The sequence below is a fragment of the Halictus rubicundus genome, chromosome 13 (assembly GCF_050948215.1).
Source record: "Halictus rubicundus isolate RS-2024b chromosome 13, iyHalRubi1_principal, whole genome shotgun sequence".
In the NCBI taxonomy this organism is placed as follows: domain Eukaryota; kingdom Metazoa; phylum Arthropoda; class Insecta; order Hymenoptera; family Halictidae; genus Halictus; species Halictus rubicundus.
Genome location: NC_135161.1, coordinates 12,140,886 through 12,165,577, shown reverse-complemented (window position 1 = coordinate 12,165,577; position 24,692 = coordinate 12,140,886). Strand labels below are relative to the sequence as shown.

Here is a 24,692-nt window from a genome sequence, read left to right as displayed (position 1 = left end):
CATCTCCCTTTGTATTAGAAAACGCAGTGCAGCTTTACGTTTTAACGATCGAGAAACGGTGTATCTGAAAAATAGCAGATGAGATCGTACTCGAGTTCGCCAGAAAAAAAATGCGCAACCGAAAATTTAGACGCGGCTGGATCATCATTCTTCAGGGAAGTTTTACGGGTCTTCGGAGGCCGTAGCTCATGGTTGGATGGCTAAAACGACCGGTAAAATCGTTCGATCGGTCCCGTCCACGGTCGCGAGATACCGTTTCCCGGAAGTTTCCGGAACGCGCGAGGGTCGCGCGATTTATCTTTCTTACCGCGGAAAGCAATTTTAAGCGTAGAAAGCCAGCCATAGTTACGATCCCGCGTGCACTTTGCGGAGCGGGCCGCGATAAACAAAAGAATCGCCCCTTGGGGGAGCGCGTCGGTGTTCGCGAAATATGCGCTTGAAGTAAAGGGGAAGGGCCGGGATACACGCGCGACTGCGGGAAGGAAAAGGGCGGGTCCCTCTCCCGCGACGCGAATAATGCGTCTATAACTTACGCTCGCCGGTTTTCGCATTCATGACGCGGCCGCAGATATGACCGAAATCGGTCCCTGCCTTGCCCTCCTCCCGTTTCCTCGCGAGTCTTCCTCGCGGGTTTCCTTTATTTAGTGCATTTAACACGCTGCGTGCCACGGGAACTCCCACAACAGCCGCCCAAAATTAACATAACCCATTTGGGGGCCTTTGGTCGGGGTCTGCGCGATTCTTATTAAAATATGTCTCAAAATAAAGTTACTCTCGAATTTTTATTACACTGTACATATCCAAATGAATTTATTCCTCCATTTGCACAGCTTTTACACCGTTTTTATCGCAGTATTCGCTCGGAGGAATTTCTTGTACCAATTTTCGACGAAATCGTTGTCATAATTTCAATAAATCCCCACCCAAAAGTCTGGAATCAGCCATTTTGACTAACGTTAAATTAGAATCCTAGTAGCTAGAAATTTTATTCCACAAATGTCTAAGCAAAAATCTGTCATTTTGCCTGGAGGGATTAATACCAAATTAATTAATAATGCAGCCATTTTCCTGGCTCGCTAAAAATGTTATTCTGCTAAATTTTATTCAATAAATGCCTATTGAAAGATCTGTCATTTTGACTGGGGGGGTTAATGCCAAATTAACCGCAGCCATTTTCCAGGGTCCCTAAAAATTTTGCTAAATTTCCCCCGACGTATTTCGAGGCTCTTTTTGGAGGAAATAATTATGGTATGACGTCACTGCTGCCGTAGTGTGGATTTAGGGTTCGCGGAATGATCGATAGGGATGCAGGATGATTTCGAATTCTTTTTTTGGAATATCCGGAGGGACGCAACAGTCCCGAAGCACGATTACAACGCTCGCAGTACAACACGAGTGCAGACGCGCGTAAATAGGAGAGGAAAGCTCGCGTCGGAGTTCTCCGAGAGGGTTCGGTAATTTGCATAACATCGTGAATATATATAGAGGATAATCCGCGGTAACTTCACCCTTAAAGCGTTCTGCTTATCGCTAAGTAATAACGCGATAAGACAGTGTGCCGTCGCGGCGCAGATGTTGACGGGGAAATAATTTCGTCCCGAGATTCCTGGTGCATCGAGAAATCTCTCTCCCTCTCTCCCTCTCTCTCTCTCTCTCTCTCTCTCTCTCTCTCTCTCTCTCTCCCTCTCTTCGTCTCTCTATCTACAGAGATCCCACCAAATAAGGGAACAATATCAAATGCGAAACATTACTCAACGAAGCGTCAAATAATCCGAGAAACATCTTACAGAAATCTTCCATATCGAAGTTCTGCTTCATTTCTGCAGAGAGCAGAGATTCTTCTCCTTGCACATCATCCGAGAAAACAATTTCGAATAAGAAGTTCAGATAAACATTACTCCCGGGTAGTTTCAACTTCAGCAAATGTTTAATATAGAATCTTCAGTTTGCCTTCTCTTCTCTGATTTCTGTGCAGAAGACTCGCAAAACTGGGGAGTTTAATTAATTTTTAAACAGTATTCAAAAATATCTTCTGGGAGTCCTCGGCTTTCAAAAATCAAAATGAAAGATTAAGTACTTGGAAATAAGGAACATAAGACTGTTTACAAAATAATGCACTGAACATCCTCCAAAAATCGTTTACAATGAAAAGTTTTCTCATCCTGTGACTCCCAACTCCCCAGAAACCCCAATTTTCATCCCTCCGCTCGTAAAAAATAAAATAAGAATGCAACTACTTTAGAATATGAAGCATCAAGCTATAGATTACAAAATAATGCACTAAACATCTTCCGGAACTTTTTACAGCGAGGAGCGTCCCCGTGTCGTGACTTTCAACGCCCCAGAAACCCCGATATTCATCCCTTAGCTCTCGAAAAATGGTACAAAAATGTAACTACTTTACAATAAGACGCACGAGACTGTACTTTACAAAACATCACACTGAACGCTTCGAAAAACTTTTCACGTCGACGAGTTTCCCCGTACCGTGCACCGATCACCCCAATACTCAACCCTTGGCTCTAAAAAAATAAAATGAAAATGCAACTACCTTAAAATCAGAGGTACAAGCCCATAAACCACTAAATAATGCAGAAAAGTTTTTACAGAAACCTTATCTCCTCCTAATACAACATAAAAATTAATTACAAAAAATTCCCAAAATGGCCCACCTTGATGAATCTAAATGCACCCCTTCTAAAATGGCTCTATCCCCACTATCCTTTAAAATATTTTTCTAAACTATAAACTATGCAATCTAAAATTCTCAAAATTTGATCACAGAACTGTGCATTGTTGATTATGCAACTTTTTAAGTCAAGAGTGACAGGGGGTGGAAGAATGATCGCAGTTATTTAATTCCCATTAGAGTATTGCCATTTTCCAGGAAATCACGACCAGCCACTTTTCGAAGGCTCCATAACGCGCATGATTTCAGTCAGCTCTGAAAAGATGGTGCAAGGTTTACTAGTAGTTTGAAGAAAATCCGTCCCTATTAAAATCATCAAGCATGCCGGTGCCGACCGAGATATGCCACGAGCAATCGGCTCGTAGGCGAATAAACAGGAACCGGAAGTTCGCCGTGTAATACTTGCAGGTAACTAGATCGGCAGCCGACAACTCGCCGCGATAGATTCTCATTTGCTTCGGGTAAATTGCTTTGGAACCCGGTCACATCGGTTTCATTAAAATCGAACACGCGCGCGCGCGCGCTCGCGATCTTCGAGCGGCGGGGTTGCAATTTCGCCGGGAATTTCAAAGTTTCCGGGGTTGCCGTTCTTGCCTCATCTCTATCGGGTTGCATCAATGCCCACGGAAGAGAACGAAACTTTTCTCTTATGTCTCGGTGCAGAGGCGTGTCTTTCCCTTCGTGCAGGTGCGCGAAGGGGGCGCATCATATTGATTCCTCCCGACACCGCGTAAACGGGCCCCTCGCCCTTCCCCCTCGCCCTTCCCCCTCGCCCCCGGAAACAAGAAAGTGCAAGGAACTGCACGGAAGCCGGGCCGCGAAATCGAATTACATATTCGCCGTTTCCCGACAGAAACGACCATAAACCCGTCCCTTTTCGCGGCGAGAAAAAGTTTGGCGACTGCCGCGACGGTAACGGCGACTGCTTCTCGCGATGAGAAACGGATATGCGGTTAGTTTGCCGAGGGGAAAGCTCTTTTCTCGCTGGGAAATTTGAATTTTAGCGGAACCACGAAACGGCGAGCTTCTTGTCGACGGGTTAGGGCTTGTTGGATAATCGATGGGCTTGCGATCCCTCTCTCGAACTGGTTTCCGTGGGTTTGCGAGAGCTGCCGGTGGATTTCAGATTGCGGGCTGGGGGAAAAGGGATTTAACACTGAAAGGTACCAGGTGTCCCAAAAATGTTGCATTTTGTTGACTAGCGTGATTCCTAAGGTCATTCGAAACAACTTTTTCCTTTACGAAAATGTTCTCCTCGGCCTCGTTCAGGAGTTATTCACGAAAAACACGGGCCAATCAGAACGCGGCTACAGCGAACCGATTCCGACTCGGCCAATGCCAACACCACGCCCGGCGGGACCTGTCGCCGAGCCGGAATCGGTTCGCTGTAGCCGCGCTCTGATTGGCCCGTGTTTTTCGTGAATAACTCCTGAACGAGGCCGAGGAGAACATTTTTCTAAAGGAAAAAGTTGTATCAAATGACCTTAGGAATCACCCTATTGAAAGAAATACAACATTTTTGGTGCGTCTTGTACTGCCTTATAAAAATGTAGAGATTTAGCTCATATAGACTTTTTGCTATTTTTATAATAGTAGATTGATTTGAGAAATTTATTCAATCAGGTCCTAGGAAAGGGACCGGTCATCTTAACCCAGTAGGTTTAGTGTTAAAAAGATTTGTTGCTGCGTCGGTAGGCTTTAAATGGTTATATTTTTAATTAATTTTTTAATATCCTCTGGACGTACGCTTAGAAAATTTGTGGGGGGAAATGTAGTGGGGGTATAGGAGGGGGTGTTCAGACCTATAATTGACAAAAATGGCACGATGTGTGATAAAGGGTGCGAGAAAGAAGGGAACAGGTCCTGGATCGGATCGATCGCGATTTTTCCGGTTCCAACAATCCGTAACCCGTCGAAAAAAGCCGGTCGGGAAGCGCGCGATGCAGTCTGGCACGCGGTATCGGCATCGTTTCCGGTTCCCCTTTATGCGGAGGCCGCTTCGCCGCGGCCAACAATGCGGTCGCGACAGCCTTTTGTCTTTTTCTCATTATTTTCCTACACGTCCACGGGCGCAAGACAACAAAGACACTTAAAAATAAACGCGGGGGACAGCCGCGTTAATTAATTTCAAAACGCAATTGTCGCTTTAATTGGATTCTGGCGGTTTGACGCGCGCCTTCGCTCAACCGAAATGTTTGCGTCTCGATGGCAATTGTCAGCCGGAGGACGTATGCGAAACACACCTGAAATCAACCTGTGATTACGTCAGGTAACTTGTACGGGTCCATATTATAACAATAAATTATAGTTCTGTAGGTTAGAACAATTTGTACTAGCCGAGTCGTCTCTGAACGTAGGGGACACTTGCTGTGATATTTTGTTGTATGTTCATAACGCAGATTTTTGAGTAAATTGTCATAATTTTTAACAAATTCTGTGTGCTTCTGATGTTCAAGTACTTACTTCATTTTAGAATTTTTTATTTACAGCAGAAAACGGATGAACTTCTTCAATTTTATAAATTAAGTGCTTATTCTTCTTTAAGTCATTCTTCGTAAAACACATGTTCCCCCTTTCACATAACATTTTCTAAAATTAATGTCCCAAATAAAAAAAAATACAAGAGTCGATGTAATCCTTAAGAAAGTAAAAGCTAATTATCTGTTCACCTTTTCTCCGCTGTTTATTGTACTTAATAGAAATCTGTAGCTCGTGGATAAGATAGTTATTTTTTGGTAATTATAGGTTATTGTAAACCGAGTCCAATTCTTGGCCGTAAGGCTGAATAAAGCAATATTATTATTATATAAATCTGTAGCTGACCCGAGGGTTTCGCAATCGTCGTATGCAATATGGTCCGACTTTGTTAACAACCAAGTAAGAAAATTCAGCGAACCAGGTAAAAATCCTGCGGCACTGCAAAGAAGATAATTGCCGGAGGAAAAAGTGTCGACGCCGCTAGAAAATCGCGAGAATGCAAACTCAGGTTCGCCAAGGAAGCTAAATAGGAGTTCGAAGGTGAGCCAGGGGGGACAGGTAATTAGAGGGGGCGGCGCAGAAACGTGTTTCCAGGACGAGCGGAAGTAGTAGTAGGAGGGAACGAGGACTCGAACGAGGTCCATCGTGTACGAGTCCGACCTTAATCCATCGATTTGTCCTGTCGCTAATGCCCGGAGTTCGATCGGTTCCTCTCTCGTAAGAAATACAGACGGTGGTTTCCTGACCGGTGGAAACGAAACGTACAAGAAAAAAAAAAGGAGAACGAAGAAAGAGAAAAGGAAGAGAAAAATAAAAAAAAAAAGAAAGCAAACGAGAGTGCCCCGGGGCGAAACGAAACTGTATTCATGTCGAGCGATACGTCACCGGCGCGGAATCGTTCCTTTTGTTCCTCTTCGGGAATGAATGGGCGTTCCGGTCGATTGGGAAACGATTACCCGAAGATGATCGACCGTTTCTGAAATAAGAAAACGTTTAAAACCGCACGGGCTGACCCGGTTCGCAGATAGACGTCTGCCTGGCTAGTTGATCGCCCGAGATCAGGATTGCTGTGTCCGTTTCACGTAGATCATTGAAATCACAGATTTTGGGAATTTCATTCCGTTTCTACAGATTTTTAAAATCGGTGTATCGATGGTCACAAGTCAAATTTTGATAGGAAATTGATATTTAACCCTTTCCCCTTATTTCACCCTTATCGTACCCCTTATTGTACCCCTTATTTTACCCCTATTTCGACCTTGTTTCTACAAATTACCGTGTCCCTTAATTTCCCTTAGTTTCGGACACAATGGTCACAATGCAGACAATTTTCAATGAATTGCACATAACTCGAAAATATTATGCCTTTCTAATGCAGATTTAAAACCCACCGAAAAACGTAGAAAAATCAGAGCGAATTCTGACTGGAACGTCAACAAAAATTAATGAACGTGTAAATCACGTGTAAATCACCATTGTATGTTTATATAACATCCTATAAATATCCACGTCGACTCAAACAGCACAAAAGTAAAACTATGCGAAACTCTCCAGCGATCAGGGTTAACCGCATGCAACGAACACGCTCGATTCTCCCGGAAGTGTGCCATCGGCTCGCCAACAAGATTACCATTCGACTGCCATGCCGGTGCCATAATCGACAAGCCTGCGGAAGCTGTCTCTCCAAAACAAAGATGCTCCCGGTAAAACTGCATCGGCCGCAGCAGTGCATCGAACTGCAGCGCAGCTTCCAAGTTAGAGAGTCGTGGCATTCGTTCCTGTTCGGAAAGTTGATATCCCCGTTGATCCAGCAACGTCTGGATCGTCGATCCCCCGGCGTTAGCTTAAGCGACTGTTTCCTCGTCGGCCGTGGAACGAGGCGAGTTCCCGAGCTCGTTTCGCGAACAAACGCGGCGAACGGCGTCCAACAACGTTTCCTCCCCCACCCCCTACCCCCTACCCCCCACCCCCGTCTGTTTCCACGACTTTCGTTTCGTTATTCGACCTCTCGCCATCTCCCTTCGGCTTGTCCCAGGCGCGAGGTCCTTTTATCGTTCGATTCAGAAAAATTCGTTGGCCCTCTCGAACACGCCGAGAGGCGGCGTCAATACCGGCGAAAATTGCGACATTCACCGGCGACCAGAGAAATTTCGACCCTTGTTCCGAGGGAAATCGAATTGCTTTTCCGAAAATTTCGCACATTCTACGATTTTTCACGACACCCCCATCCCTCTTCTCCCCTGCCTGGGAAATTCTGGTTCTTTTCCAATTCGTGGACTTTAATCAGCGCTTCATCTCATTTTCAAAGAATCGATTTTGACGAATTTATGGCGATCAGGTCCGCTCGAATCCTTATCTGGAAATTTTCTTCTACTCGTTCGCGAGCACGCTGCCTCCAGATCGAAGCTTTTTATTCGACTTAACGTAAAATGGCGATAATAAAGTGAGTTACAGTAATTTCTCTATATATGTCGCCCAGACCTGGATGATAAATGTCGCGGAATTATCCCCACTACCAAGGGGGATACCCCTTCGTGAGAGGCTTCGGACGCCGAGGAGTGCAAACATATATCGAGCTGTTGACATAAATCAAGTTGTTGACATATGTCGAGAATTCACTGTACATCATTTATAAAATTTGTTAATCAACAAGATAAATGTACATCTAGCGCTAAATTTGGAGCACGAAGACCATTTATTTCTCCACAGTTTTGGATGTTTAAAAAGGGACTGAAAATGGCTGCCTGGGTATCGGTGCACTCAGCTGGGAAAAATTCTCGAAAAATCTGTAAAATATAAAATTGAACAAAACGAATCCTGCATTTGCTTGCACAGATGTTAAATCAAATTCCGACGCCATTAATTCCCATAAACATCCCCGGCGGCAAACAATAACCAACCGGCAATCGAAATCTCGTTCAGCAGGAGGCTGCAACGATCAAAACCGGTCCGGATCGCTAACGAAGATCGCGGGTAAGAGCTATTTCCCATTTTCCGGGACGTTTCATCCATCTCGGTCGGCCCCATCCATCCGCTTCCATCCATTTTATCCCCGGTTTCGATAGCATCCTCGATTTACCTCCGGCGTATCTAAGCTCGCTAGGCGCGCACAATACCTTGCACCGCGTAATAAAGATCCATCTATTTCAGTCATTTCTCGTTCCTTTCATCCCTTCGTATTTCATTTTCTCCTCCTTCGCCCTTGCTTTTGTCGTTTCTCGCGGCCGGTTCTCATCCCTTTCTCCACCCCGTGCTCCACACCCCCGAGGTTCCCGCTACGCTGTCCACTCCAATAACCACTTCTGTTTCCTCTCTCGCTGGATCCTTCGACCCGAAGTGGGCTTGAATAATGATTCCGGGCCAAATGAACGGACAGCTTTGGGAATGACTCGCATAGTTCCCCGGGCCAATTCGGTGAACCGAGAGCTCCGTGCCTCGCCGCAGGTTCATTAGGCTTTCCTACTGCATCCGGTACAGGAAATCGATTTTTCTTCCGCGTTTATCGAAAGTGCAACATCTCGAAAATATACTCCTAAAATTCTATTGTCATAGTTGAGAGAGTGACGAAATTACAGCTCCCTTTACGTTAAAGGTTGACAGGGGGAATATATTTTTATATAATTTTTACATCCTCCTAGAGCCAAGAGAAGTTGGAAAATTTTATTTTCATATTTCAGAGAATAATGGAATTACAGCTCCCTTAACGTTAAGGGTTGACAGGGAGAATATATTTTTATATAATTTTTGCATCCTCTTAGAGCCAAGAGAAGTTTCAAATTTTTCATTTTCATATTTCAGAGAATAAGGAAATTACAGCTCCCTTCACGTTAAGGGTTGACAGGGAGAATATGTTTTTATATAATTTTTGCATCCTCCTAGAGCCAAGAGAAGTTGGAAAATTTTATTTTCATATTTCAGAGAATAATGGAATTACAGCTCCCTTAACGTTAAGGGTTGACAGGGAGAATATGTTTTTATATAATTTTTGCATCCTCCTAGAGCCAAGAGAAGTTTGAAAATTTCATTTTCGTATTTCAGAGAATAATGAAATTACAGCTCCCTTAACGTTAAGGGTTGACAGGGAGAATATTTTTACAGCCAAGAGAAGTTTGAAAGTTTTATTTTCATATTTCAGAGAATAATGAAATTACAGGTCCCTTAACGTTAAGGGTTGGCAGGGAGAATATTTTTAGAGCCAAGAGAAGTTTGAAAATTTCATTTTCATATTTCAGAGAATAATGAAATTACAGGTCCCTTAACGTTAAGGGTTGACAGGGAGAATATTTTTAGAGCCAAGAGGAGTTTGAAAGTTTTATTTTCATATTTCAGAGAATAATGGAATTACAGCTCCCTTAACGTTAAGGGTTGACAGGGGGAATATTTTTAGAGCCAAGAGAGGTTTGAAATAAATTATAAAATAAGCTCGTTTTGCTGTGGTTTTCGATGATACTTGCACAGTATATCGTTCGCTGCGACAGTATCTTCTACGCTCGCCGTGATTCTCCGGAAAACTGGAAACCCATGTGGGTACCAGTGTCCAGATTCTGACAGCCGCAACAGCCAGGGGTTTCCACTCGTAATCCTGTGCTTTTAGAAAACGGTCCCGCAACAGCTTCGTCGCAACTGCTGCTGCGGTATCAGAATACTCGAAACTAGACAGGGTAAACACCCCCGGAAGCTCATATCACTTTCAGATAAACGTTTCGCCTATCGTACAGCTGCAACCTGGAACGGACAGTCCGCCATTGTTACACACTTTACATTTTAAGAAGACAAACGCTTCCGTCACGATCCCCAACTGTTACCCCTAAACTGCACATCTTTATTCGCGGTGAGGTACTAGACCGGTGACTTTGCGCACGCATAACTTTCGAATCAGTGAATTCCTCCCCTTGAAACTTCGATTTTTGACATTTCCTCGTCAAGACGTACAAAATTATATAGTCAAATTTTAAAAATTTCTGTGTTCCCAAGGTGAAGTTTAACCAAATTCCCGTAAATCTAGCGTTAACGGTCTCGGGTCGGTTGGAAATAACGCGCCTTTTTAAATTCGTCGAACGTTTCTACTGTTTCGAATTCGATCTACACATTCTTGTCATACCGATCAGCAAAAAGATGTTCGACTGCTCGGTCCAGTTGGTGTCCTGCGGTTCCTTTGCCAGTTGCAGGGTCCAAGGTGCAATTTAGTTTCCACGGGATCGTATCGGTCACGGCGGATTCTCGCGCGAGCTTCTCCGATGAAATAATTACGGTCCGACCGATCTAAATTGAAATAGTCACACCGACGTCGTTTACGTTCGGTCCGGAGACGCAAAGGGGGAATTAATTAAAGCGCGTGGATATCGCCGTTGCGTCCCCTGGCCTGGAACGATGGCCGATTCTGAAATTCGGCGATCGATCCGCATTAATTAGTGTACCGCGGTCCAAGACCGCAGAAAACACCGCTACCCGGCTTGAATTCTTCATGAAGCCTGAGTGGATTGGTTTCCGGTCATCTGGAACCACTGACGGCCCTTGTTTCGCTGTCATCGAACCCATTCCGACGCATTCGTTGCCGGAATCATGTAATCCATTTTGGTAAACTGACTTGGAACGTTTTGGACTCCGGAAATAGGTATACTAGCGCTTGTATTGGTGAACCTTTTTTGACAACAGTATAGCTGAGTGTGCTTAGAATCTCGTATTCTACTTTATGTTACTTTATATCGTTTATTCAATTTTTTTTTTCGGTAACTTTTGAGGCACCTTTTCTAGGCACACCTTTCTGTAATGAAACAAAAATTCGAAGTAGTCGTCGAGGACTGAAATAATTAATTTTGAATGTCGGAAATAGGTATTTTTCGTATCAATATAGCTCAGAATCGTATATTTTATTTTCTTATTTTGTTAAATATTTTTCTAAATATTGTTTAAGGCACTTCTTCTAGTCACACGTTAATCTTTCTGTAAGCTCCAGTGGGACAAGCAAAACTTGGAAGTATTGTCCAAAATTAAAATAGTTGTTAAACGATTTATATACTGCGGGTCAAAATGGACCCAGGCACTGTAAGACTGTGCAAGCGTACAGTTGTAAGATGTCGCGCGTGCGTTCTCGGCGCGAACGAATAAATCTTCGGCTGAAACGATCTCGATTTAGCAGTGAAACCGAGAAGACAATAAAAATGCGAACGTCGATACTTCCGGCTCGGAAGTTCGGCCGAAAGTTTCCGGTCACGGGATTGTTGTAACGCGTGGAAGACCGATAAGGACTTCGCTAAATCCTCGTTTGCTCTAGCCTCGCGAAACTCGTAAACTTTGCCGGGAATTAATGGAAATCGCGAACCCGTGCGCCCAGACATAAGAAGAAATTGTTGCAGGTGTTGGAGCTTTTGCTTTAATAAAGTTGCTCGTGTTTGACCTGTTGTAACTTTGTCAGAAGTCGGGAAACGCTCTAGCCGGGCTTGTTTTAAAGAACCCAGTCTCCGTTACCGACTGCTCTAAGTGGATTATTTATTTTTCATAATTCCTCAGGGAAAGCCCGGATGGGAAAAGTGCGGACGTTCTCTTTCTCAAAAATTATAGTCTGTAATAAAAAGGAGAGAAAAGATCGTAGACGGAATTTTTTAAAATCGTTGTTAATTGCAGCCCTTCAAATTGGTGGTGATTCGAGCCGTGAAAAAAAATTTTGAAGCACCGCAGACCCGCTCGAATTCGTAATATTTAGTAATATTTTTCAAAGCGTGGACGAGTGCGTGAAAATCTCAGTTGCAATCAAGATAACGCGTGACGCGACCTACGATCAAGAGAAAATACAACGCGAAGAGACATTCCGGCGTCTACTATTAAATTTTCTATATTAAATTCCCGCGAGGATATTTCTATATTAAATTCCTCGAATATTTCCGGGCGTAAGGGTTGTTGTTCGAGCGACACGTGTTTTTGTGTCGCGTGGCGCGCTGCTCGCGGCGTTAGAACCGTCTTTTATTCTCTGATTATGGTCCTCGGCGGATCACCTTTCCAACAGTTCCAAAGCTGTCCGGTTATTAAAACGAAGTGCACCGCCGTTCTACTTATACCTTTCTTCTTCTTCTTCTGCTCTTTCTTTCGGCGAAAGTTTACGCGGCCGTAAAACCCTCGGCGAACGACAATGCCCGGCGTTCGCATATTTTAACCGGCCGCGGGGAATATCCGGAAATATCCATACACATAAACATGCGTCTTCGTTCGACGCGCGGTTTTATGGTGTCTCTAAATTTTCGCCGATAAAATCCGGGAAATTTACCGCCCGGACGGGGCTAAAGCACCTGCCACACTCTTATTCCGCGGGAAACCCGAGGCCAGTTCGAGGACCGACGATCGATGGAAAACCGGCAAGAAATGTACGCTCCTGAGCGCAGCATTAAACAAAAAAAGAACTCGACAACACGGACGATTTTTAAAAGAAGAAAATCTGTTCCGAGCACTGCTCCGGTTGTTTCGGAAGAAACGGCGACTAAAAGTGGTACAAGGGTTGATATTGTTTATTTCTCGTTAGAATTGTTGCAGAAATTCAGTTTCACATGACACTTTGTAATATCGGTGACTTGGTCCTCCGAATTGCTCGACTGCCGATTTTTATGTTGAATAAATCGATTTTTAAAAAATTCCAGAAACTGTTGATTTTATATTGCAGTTATCAGATGACCACGTTTATATTATTAGGCTAGTTGCGTCTCATAGTAACTATTAATCAGTACTTTTTTCAGATTTTTCAGATTAGGCAGACATGTTTTAAATAATCCGAAAAGATGCGTATTTCTGGTAGAAGTTCTAGAGGTACCAGTTTCATAAAAATTCAGTAGTGAGACATTGTTGAAAGCAATGTTCTCAATATTTTCCAGACTTCTTCATGAAGCGTGTCGTAATTAACAATACAAAATAATCGATTTTACTTTTCTGTCAGTGTACCGTGCAATATTGAAACTTCTGTGTTCAGAAGTTCTGTGATCCTAATTTAACACTAGATTTACGGGACCCGTCAAAATGGCGGATTCTAATATTTTTAAATTGCGAATATTGAGATTGTAAAAATTCATTCATGAGCAATTATTTAACAAATTGATTTCTTTGGGTATATATTATTTAAAAAATGGCTACAAATTTTGATCGATACATTCATGTTATTTTTATAAAGTAATGTAAAATAGTCATGTTCAGTGCTCCGTAAACCTAGTGTTAAGAATAAGAGAGCAAGAGGAGGAAAGGATGACGCAACAGGGGGGGGGGGGGGCAAAGGGTGAACGGTTGCGTTAGGGTTTACGGTATCGGAGCAGAGTAATCGAGGCCCGAATCCGCGGGCATTTGCGTGCGATTAGCATAGCGCGGCCACAATGGTCGGCGTGCGGAGCCCGCGAGCGTATCGGGAACGAATTTCCCGGGATTGGAATCGATGTCTTCTTAATAAGGGTGCTCTCCGGATGAGGCCGTCGCTGATTCGTGCGACAACAATGCCGAAACCGATCGATACCGACGTCCTACCATTAACGGTGATTATTCCTTGTCGGAATACGCGGCCTCCTGCCCCAGTAAAAATGGCCCCCCGTCCCAGTTTCCCGTTTACCCCGATCAAACTGCTACCCCCTCACCCCCTCTCTCTCACTCTCTATCCAACGCGCGATATTAACAATCCGAGAGAACGCTCGCGGAAAGACGTCTCGCAGAGCAGAAAGGAAAGTTAAGAGACAGTTAACCTAATCCAAGGCAGCGTCATCCCCCACGGTGAAAACTACCCCGTCGTACGTTCTTGTAACTGTCTCGTAAAATTGTATAGTCGCGGATGTTCTTTACCGCAGGTACAGTGTCTTCAGTCACGTGCTTTGATACCTTCATTATGGTTAACAGTGTTTCGTCGGCTACCGCGGAACGTGCTTTACGTTAAATTAAACTTTACAGGCGAGTACTTCTGAATTCTGGGCATTTATCAACTAATTTGATTAAATAGAATTAACGAGTTACTTTGGATGGAACGAGAATTCAGATAAAATTAAAATATTTATTGGTAGGTTTATTCGGAAAAAGCGGTAGAACAGACTGGAAAATATATATAAAATATTAATTTTATCTTTGAATTTAAATGTTGTAACCCTGTGAACAAAAATTAGACGATGATCTGGGCTCATTTCAAAGAGTGATGCGCCTACTTTCATCCCCGTGAATTGTTTTTTTTTTTTGGATGATACTTCTACCCTAGGGAGTACGCGATTTTGTTTAGCCAGATGAGAGCAGTGTTTTAACACGAAGATTTTGAACATTTAAATGCCTCTCCGGTGCTTGAAAAATTTTTTTCGCGGCTCAAACCGCCGTGGATTTTAAGCTTGTAGCCTCCCCTTCGCATCCAGCTCGAAAAACTCGACGTGCGATTTTTTATTCCTGTTTCATCGTACTCTGAATGAGAAGTGTAACGGTACGAACGTCTTGCGTAAAATTCTTCTGTGAAACATCACCTCCGTTTTCCCATCCGCATCCAGCCAAAAAAATTATTTCAAAACAGCCACTCGGAGCAATCGATAGCGGTGTCTTCGTTCTTGAAAATGCACCAAGATTGTTATTTCTCCGATTTTTGTTCACTGAGTTACAACAGTTTAAGTATAAATAATTCCATGACAACTTAAAGTGTGACATTTTACCTCTGGAATATTACGAAGTTTCTACGATGGTTAAAAAATTTGTTTCGCGGGTCAAACTGCCATGAATATTAAGATTAAAGCCTCCCCTTTACAACGACACTAAAAAACTCAGTATACGATTTTTTGTTGCCATTTTATGGCACTCTGAATTACTGTATGTTCGTCTTTGTCATTTTAGATTTATTAGTTTCATAGCTTCGTGAAAAAGATTCGAACAAACACGTAGTTAGGCTCATTTTAAAGATTGGAATGTCTTCTTTCAATAGGGATAAGAAACTCGGCCACGGTGTTTGTTATGGGTTTTCCAGAAAGGGTTGTACAACCCCTAACGAACGGTAATCCGTTCGTCTCGGAGTAACACGTCGACTTCAATTCCAATTTTCATTTTCGTTACCGGTTCCATCTCGCAACGGGAGCCCGCGGATTTATTTTCTGAGCCCCCGGTACCGTCGCGCCAGCCCCGCGCACGCGGATCTTACAGAGAAATTTATGAAATTACAGTCGCGCAGCGGCCGACGATTTTTTATTCCCGTAACGGACCGTAAAACAGACAGAAAAAAGGTCCCTTGATAAATTCGCTGAAGAGCGGAGAGCGAAATTGAAGCAAAAGGGCGATGTTAAAAATAGGCGAATTTTGACTCGGCTTCGCCGGGAATGAAAAATTCTTTTACGGCCACCGGGACCGTTCCTCAGGAATAAAAAATGCAACGATCATTTATCCGAGAGATACGGCCGCGGTTGCGACTGCGGATGTTCGTGCGATTTTTTTTTTCGACGGGCAACGCTGAGGGGAAAATTAGCCAACAAATTTTTGCGTGCTCGCAGTCGTATCAAAATTGCTAGGGGATTGATTGGAGCCTTTATATTTTGGTACTTCAATCAAATTTAAAAATTGATCGCAAGGCTTTGTAAATAAACTTACAAAAGAATACTTAATAATATTTCATGTAAACGTGGGTATCCGACAACTTCAATATGAAATCAACAATTCTGCGTTTCTGGAATTTTTTAAAAACCGATTTTGGCGTCGGAAAAATTCTATGAAAAATCACAGGTATGTGTACTAGCAGGTAGAATGTTTATGAATTTTTTGTTGAGCAGGAGAAGTGAACATAATTCTTAAAACCGTGCTGATCCTACAACTACCCTTATGGTAGGGGTACTGACTTGAATTTTACCACAATTTTCTTTGGGGGCTCTATATCGAATGATACGAACAGAAACAAAATGCCGGACCACGAAGAGTCGATCTCCGCAAACAATTTTTGTCGCTAAATGGCTCGGTGATAACCATCATAATTATTATAACGTCGCTTGGCTCAGGGACAAATAACCCCGAGTTTTTCGCAATTACCCGAACAAAAGCGTATGTTGCTGGACCGGGATAGCCACGCGCTGCATTAATTAAATGTTTAATTATCATCCCAAGTGTCCGGGGCCGTCCGTTTACACGGTATCCAGCGGACGATGGCGAAATCGGCCGCGCGCAAATTACTCTGCTCGGTTCGCGTCGATTGCAAATTACGTTGGCCCGCGATTCATCGAGGGCCGCCTAGGCCACCATGGGGACCGTATTGTCTGCCGAAAGTTCCGTACGAGTCCAATGGGACACAATAACCTTTCAATTCGGCCGGGGCTGCTCTCTCTCTCTCTCTCTCTCTCTCTCTCTCTCTCTCTCTCTCTCTCTCTCTCTCTCTCCCTCTCTCTTTCTCTCTTTCTCTCAGTTCCATCGGATCGTGAACACGCGTATTATTTCGTTTCCTACGACGACGACGAGAGGTATTGCCTCCTAGCAGATCCTCTCCCAAAGACGATACCGATATCGAACTTTTCTCGTTTCGATCGAGAGATAATGCTCCATTGAAGATGGAGTCGATGGGGGATGGAGAATCCGGGGTAAGAGACGACACTCGAAGACTTTTTGGGGAAAATCTGTTGTAACTCGGCGGGAAAAAATCGGAGAGAAGTCTATCTAGCTGGGTTTTCAAGAACAAAGACATCGATTGCTCCAAGTGGCTCTTTTTTTTTTAAATAATTTTTTAGTACGAAGCGAGTGGAAACCCGGAGGCAATGTTTTTCGGTAGAATTTTTGTACAAGACCTGCATCGGATTTGAGGCGTTATCATTTTCATTCCAAAAATGGCACATCGAGTTTTTCGAGCTGGTTGCGAAGAGGAGGCTTCAATCTCAATGTTCATGGTGGTTTGAGTCGCGAAAAAAAATTTTTGAGCTCCGCAGGGTCGTTTGTAAAATCTGTCAAATTTAGAAGCACCCTTATCTATTTAAAAAAATCGCCTACCTCCTGATGTAGATCATCTGATACAAACAATTTATGGGGATGAAAGTAGACACCACACTCTTTAAAATGAGCCTAATTACATTGTTCTATCAATTTTAGTCGCCAAGTTAAAAAATTAATAACGTGACATGAAACTGCAGAACATGCAATCCAGTAATTCGGTAAGCAATTGCACTTTCCATTCAGAGCGCAATAAAACGGTAAAAAAAATGGTACATCGAGTTTTTTGACGTGGTTGCAAAGAGGAGGCTTCAATCTCAATATTGATGGTGGTTTGAGCGGCGGAAAAAATTTTTCTAGCCCCCCAGGATCGTTTGGATTTGTAAAATCTGCCAGACTGCAAACTACCCTTATTTATTTTGAAAAAATCGCCTACCTCTTGGTGCGGAAGCAACGTCAGACGGAAACAATCGACGTGGATGAAAGTAGCAGCTGCACCGATTAAAATGAGGCTAGCTGGATCCCGTCGACCGATTTTTTCTTTCACGAGGCCACAGCCCTTCCCAAGGAATCCCCGTAACCGAGTTATCGACCCCCATTGAGCCTCTCGCCGAGACAACAGACAGTTTTCACGGACCGTTTCGTCCGCAGAAAGAAAGAAACCGGTTCCTCCGGGGAACGAAGACACTAGCTCTCGCTTTGTCGCTTTGACAATAGCAGGAATTTGAATACTTTGCGAGTTCGCGCCGTTGGAGAAGGTTTTTAACTCCTGGAGGGGATGAAAGTGCTTTTTGAACGCGAGAAAGTCCGGTGCAAAGGCGCTTTTGCAAAGTAGCTGCTGCAAAGAGAGATCGAAATTGATATGCGAAAAGGAATATTGAAGCGCCGTGCGCGAATTACAATTTAGCTTTAATCTCTGATAAAATAATGGTTTAATTGACGCGGCGAAAGGATCGGAATCGATGCCGGAAATGGCTGAACGAAAGACACAGCGTCTCGTGGACCAATTTGCATAAAACTAGCAATATTCTCAAGACTGTTTCATCGGCAAAAGTTGATAATTTAGGTATCGGAAAGTACTTACAAAACTCTTAGATAACGTTACAGGGGGTGAGTTGTCAAGACTAATAGACAATAGACCATCTAAAAAATTGGGAAACAATCACCGGTATAAAATGCGTTAAAAGTCAGGCCACTTCGTGCGCGACAACCTAATGGCACTGCTACAAAACTGTCTGAAGTGCACAGTGGCAGGGGACCAGCAGCAAAAGTCAAATCTCCGTGATTACAAATGACATTAGCAGCCCCTTGTCCCGTTAGCCGCGCAAACAAAAACAGTTTAGGGGATGGAATGTACTGTGCAGGGTCCAGGTTCGTGCAAACAGTGCCGATCATTACAGAGGAGGAACAGGTCCTCCGATTCTCGCGTGCCGATTCGCATCCCGTCGCGACACGACGTGATCCCGTTCCATTAAACGTCGGACTCAGTCTCTCTCTCTCTCTCTCTCTCTCTCTCTCCCTCTCTCTCATGGTGTTCCCTCGCGATTCGTGTAAACTCGAGGGTGGTGCACGTGTCCGAGTGTTCGATCGAGCCCGGGACCGGGACCGGGCCGTGTTATCCACTTTAACGCCGGGACCAAAGCCGAAATTGAAGTTTCGAATTAAACCGTCCGGATGATCCGTCCCGTCTGGCTCGCTTTAAGGCTCGTTTGCAATTTCGTTGCCGGCAAATATGTCCCCCGCCCCCCTCCCCCAGGGGCTCTCGACCCACTGACTCCGGTGCTTTAATTTGAAATTATAGACCCTCGAATTGGTTCGTCCGTACTCCCCTCCGTGTCCTCTTATCCGGCTCTAACATCTCACCAACGTGGCGGCGCCCTTACCTGTCGAATACTCTTCAAATCGCTCAATTTACGCATAACTTTCGAACCAGGGAATTCCTGACATAAAAACTTGGATTTTCGGCACCTTCTCGTCAAAATCTACACGATTCCGCGAAAAGAAGTTAACAATTTCTGGTTTCCTGAGGTAAAGTTTAACAGAGTTGAGTGTATAGGATGTTTAAAGAAAAATAATGGAATTTTTAGTCCCTTCAAAATTCATAAATTATATCGTTTTAAAAAAGAGGGGATTGAGGTGGGAAAGGTTGGACTTTTAATAAATTCCCTGTGAAACTGAAAAACCGTGTTGAGGTTGTTAGAGGTGTACAGTAATGTCTTTTAATTTATTTTTCTGCCGCATTAGTCAACTGTCATGGTTCATTAAAGCGGGAAAAATCCAGGCCATAGTCTGTTAAAACAGTAAAAAACTTGTAACTAACCGCAACAGAGAACAAGCACAGCCTGAAAAATGGAAAGATTGTGCAATTTTTAAAAGCGTTATTAATCATATAATATCTCCGTCAATTTTCCTATATGTGATATCGAATAAACGTGCTACATAAAAATTTCGAAGAGAAATGAAATCGCTTTTTTTCAGGGAAGAAGGACGGTCGGGGTGGAGGAGACCAAAACGAAGAATAAAATTCTGGCAATCGGTCGAAACGTTTGAACGCGCGTTTTGTCACGAGTCGCATGAGTTACAATAATCTCTTGAAACACTTTGCATGTTGCACTGCGACAAAAGGGATGAGGCGCAACGTTTCAGCGAGTTTGACACGGAAGTAGCATAGGGTGAATCATGCGGCGAAATCGATGCTTTCGTTTCGATTACCTCGCGTAAAAATTCCCTGTTGCCAAATTGCGGACGTGGTTCGTATGCTCGTTTTATTTATTTAAGTGTTACCGATGACCCTCTGTTTCTGCATTCGAATGTTTCATTTCCCTATTTCTCCCGTGCATCTTTCTACGTTCTATTCTAACAAATCGTATTCAAATTAAATCTAATATCCGCGAAATTGAACCTCTTAAATTGTCTCCGCCATTTTATTCTTCCCCAAGCGTTCGCCAACTTCGTACTTCGTATTTCTTTCCGAGCGGTCTATTCTTTCATAAACTTTTTAGTTTCGATTAAAATTGTTTGCTATTTTGCTTTCTTCAACGAACAAACAAAAAATAGAGCCTCGTAAAGTTAATTTCCCCGAGGAGAATGATTCCCAAGATTCGGAGCTTTAATTGAAATTTAAACACCCCCTGTCGACCATATTAATTTTTGTAATTTCTCCTGTTTTCCTGTTCTTTCCACAAATTATATCTGTATTAGGTTTAATAACAGCCTCGCCCATTAATTCGCTGGACGCCGCCCTTACACGCAACGTTGCCTTTATTATTCCAGTTTCCCTTGTTCACTCACTAATCAATTTCAATTTCTATCCCGGCATTCTACTACTCTTTAAGCTCCTTTATTTTCTGCTCGAAATATTTCTTAATTTAGAGCGCGCGATAAAGGGGGACTCGTAAAGTTAATTCCACAGGGGAAAAGATACTTCGAATGATTTAGAACCTTAATAGAAATTTAAACACCAGCTCTGACTACCCCGTAAAGTTAAAAAAATGACTGCTTTTTACAGGGTCATTTTACGGGGTTCTTTCGACCGAGAGAGTGTTGATCATTGACCAGTTGCAAATCCGCGAAAAAAATAATATGATCCTAGGCTCATTTCAAAGGTTTGAATTTCTATTTTTACACCCTATACTTAGGTTTTCTCGAACTCAGTTTTTTTAAATTGGTCCTCTAGGGGTAGAGTTGATTTCTGTGTTTTGAAACAGTTTAGAAATCGAATCTATAATACAGTATTTAATAACTCGGTTAAACTTCGCCTCGGCAACCCGGAAATTTTTAACTTTTCACTATACAATTTTGTACATCTCGAGGAGAAAAAGCCATAAACCGAAGTTTTGAGGCGAGGAATTCACTGATTCAAAAGTGATGCGTGTTAATTTCGTCGAGCATAGTAACCGATGGTCCCAGCACGCAGTACCTTCTGCAGCATCCTAGATCGATAATTGCGAGTCCCGGTAAGACCCGCAGCGACACTGCATTTATTGGAAGACGCACCCCCCGCCCCCCTGGCTCGAACAGCGCCGCCCCCGTCTCCTTTGTTTCTTGCGTTATTAATTTATCGTCGCGGGCTGGGTCGCAACTTCGCCCTCCAATAATTTTTGTCAATATAAAGTGGCCGGGTGTCGCGGTCGAACTACAACGGAAGTTAGTAATATCGCGGGAAACCGGCGGGAACAGGTACAAAACGTTGGGGGTGCCCGTAAAGTGGTAAATTTTCCGTGTCGGTGCACGGCCGAGCGGTAATAATTCCCGCGATCGATAATCTCATCAGTGAACTTTTACAATCTCGCCCGGTGCTGCGGAGAGTGGACGCTCGAAACGGTACAACAGCGAGCGTCGGGGGGTGGGGGTTGGGAAAACCACCCCCGCATTCCGTACACGTTCCTCGAGTTTATCTCGGGGAAAGTGGGACTGACATATTGGGATCGTTCTGGCCGTCTAGTCGCATTTATGTACCCCTCGTGTCGGCGTGCCGCGCCAAAATGATCGTACCCCCTTTTCTCTCCGCTATTTGCTTTTCGTTGACCCCGGCACCACCCCCAAACGCCCAGACCACGTTTCATCCCTTGTACGTACGCCCCACTCGAACCTGATCTTCGCGATTTTATTTTTACCCGAGACTGCTGAATTTACTCGGAATAATATTCGCAATAAAAGAGACGATACAATTTTTCCGTTCAATTTTCGCACATAAATTGTCACAACATTCGCTTTAAACAAACGTGGCTTTTCTCGGAATAAAGATTATTAACACTAGATTTAATAGGTTCTGATCTTGTCAATTTATGACTATTGGAAAACTACCTCCAGGAGGAATTATTCAACAATTTATTTCTTTCGGTATACATCGCGAAAAGAATTATATTGCATTATATCTTGTTCGTACTCCCGTAAATAAAATTGTAAGAAATTACGGCGGAATATTTTATTCTATTTGGTACAATCATGCGCAAAGCTGCAGTTCGAAAAATCGATATATAATTTTGCATTCTTTGTGAAGAACTTGGATACGGTTGTAGCAAAATAAAATTGCAGATTATTTGAATCCACCTTACACGTTTTGCAGCGTTCTCTGCGATACGTTATAAACTCATAAATCTTCTTTTCAGAGGTTCCCGTAAATATTTTGTTTAATACAGTCGTTTATTTCCTTCGTAAAGAGTCGCAGTATATAAAATTTCACAGGATTCAGTTAGTGTGATTTACATTTTTATTGTACCGCGTAAAATCGTATATGCTATAAATGCATGATCATACCCAATCTAATTACTTCGTCGCAGCGAAACACGCGCTTTAATCGAGTCGTTCGAAAAGTAATCCCATTTATTTTTAAACGCGACGAGCGTATTTTGATACGCGCATAAACATCATGAATGAATAAACGAACTCGCTGGAAAATGGGCAGAACAAATGTGTAATATGTTCTTTAACGAAGTTCAGCTTAATGAAGCTAAACTTGCTGCCCGAAAAATATTCGAGAAAATTATTTTTAGGCGTCCGAGGGATTCTCTGTGAAAATTGGCATAGTTAGTACAGTATAATTTATAGAGAGGCGATAATAAACCAGTTTGAAGAACTTGATAATACTCGATTTTCTATTATTTTATTTTTCATTTTCTCGCTCCAGTTTCCAAAGAATTATTTTCCGAAATAATTTTAATAATTTTTCCCAGAGGAACGACAGTTTTCTTTACATAGAAATGAAATCAGCAACTCGTCGCTGCACAAAGTCCAGTCGTACTGCAAAATTGAGTCATGCTCGACGTTTATAGGGGAAACCTAATTCCGCGAACCCCAACAATCGCAATTGACCCGCGGATCTTTGTGCATTTATAGCTCGTAAAATTCTCGAAAGCGCAGTAAAGTGAAAAATTCAGAACCTGGTACAGTTCTTAAGCGGTTTTTTATCTGGCGAAGCCGTTAGCGCGGCAAATAAACATTTCTCCCTTGACTCTGGCTTCCTCGAAACACAAGATTGCACCTATAAAAGCCCCAAGAGGCATTTGCATAAAAATCTGGCAGCAGTCCGCTCGCGATATTGACTGAAACGGCTGATAACAACTCGAGACTGAATTTAATAAGCACGAATATCAATCATTCCCCGGTAAAGCCCGTGAGAGGGTGGGGGGAGGGCGGTACACTATTTTTCCGTTATCATTATTTAACCAGCAGAGTAAACGTAGACTGGCAAAAGTACTTACACGAGCGTAGAAATCATTTTTCATCCCGGAAGATGATTAAGTGGCACCGGTGAACGCTGTTGCCTGAGAAATTGGGGGTTGAGGGTGCGCCACCCCCTGCCACCCTTCGCAACACCTTTCCAATAGGTCCGATCGAGAAACTGTTCATCTCTAAATAAACAATCTCCTTCGCCGCGAAATAATCAAAACTTTCGCTTGGAAATGAACAAATACCTTCAAACATGCTCGGAGAATGTTCAGACAACATTGCGAAAACTTTTGTACACGATCGAAAATTAATTGAAAGGTATTAAAGCTTCCTGAATATCGCCGCGTACAAAGAACAGAGTTAAATGAAAAATATCGAAACTTCTGTTCGGAAAAAATTGTACAAATTTTTCTACACAGCCCGTATCAACTTTGATGAAAAAATTCTCTAAACTTTTCTGCCCGAACGAAACTAAATGAAAGATTCGAAGCTTCTGTGCGGAAACATTCTGGAAATAATACGAATGACAATTCAATGAAAAATATTGGAACGTCCGTTCGAAAAAGTTCGAAAAATTTCTCTGCAATCTGCAAATAGCTGAACTGCGGATTTTGAAACAATGTGGAATGTAAAATAGAAGAAATCCCGTAAAATGAATTTAATATTACCGATGCATCAGTGATTTTTAAAATTAGTAAAACTAGGTCCCGTGAAAATGACGGATTCGAATATTTTTAATTTACGATTATTGAGATTGTGAAGATCCATATGCGTGGGATTACTCAACAAATTTATTTCTTTAGGTGAATATTATTTAAAAAATTGCCAGAAAGGATACAAAACATTCTTCCTATTTTTATAAAGTAATGTAAAATACTCGCTTTCGGTGCTCCGTAGCGTTGACAGAAGAAATCAATTGTTCCGTGACTCTCTTTTTTTTTAATTGATACAGAATTTGGAGCAAACCGAATTTTTCGAGCAGGGATAAAAGCCTGCAGGAAATTGCCATAAAACGCACCGCAGCGTCCTTGGGCGGACTTTGAAAAATGCTTAATAACGCGCGGCGAGGTCTCGGCTCGAGAAGAAGCAAATAACAATCCTTGGGCAACAATAAAAATTCCTTCGAACGACGGTACGCGACGGTCGGATTGAAAGTTTCGCGGCGAACCTCGGCGAATGAATGGCCGCGACGACAAAAGGAACGGGAAAGAAGCGTCCCCTTAAGACGGAGGAGCAGGTCTGATGCCTTAATTAAGTAAGGGAACTTCGAATCGAGAGATTCGCGTAATGAGCTTGCCAGAGAAACATCAGACGACGTATAATTAGGTCATCAACTCGGCGAGGCGATCGATAAACGGTTCATCGGGTTTCTTACCGGCGTTATCTGTCGCAACGTCCGTTAATATGCTTATCGTTTTACCTGGAGAGGAGCCGCGGATCCGGAACTACCCTAACGCGACGATAATTAAGC

General features: G+C 43.0%; 1 protein-coding gene across 1 annotated transcript in view; it reads left to right on the top strand.

The window, feature by feature from the left end:
- The window catches only part of Pgant2 (polypeptide N-acetylgalactosaminyltransferase 2), a 289,387-nt gene that overhangs the window by 254,892 nt on the left and 9,803 nt on the right, over positions 1–24,692 (top strand). The gene's annotated exons all lie outside the window — the stretch shown is intronic.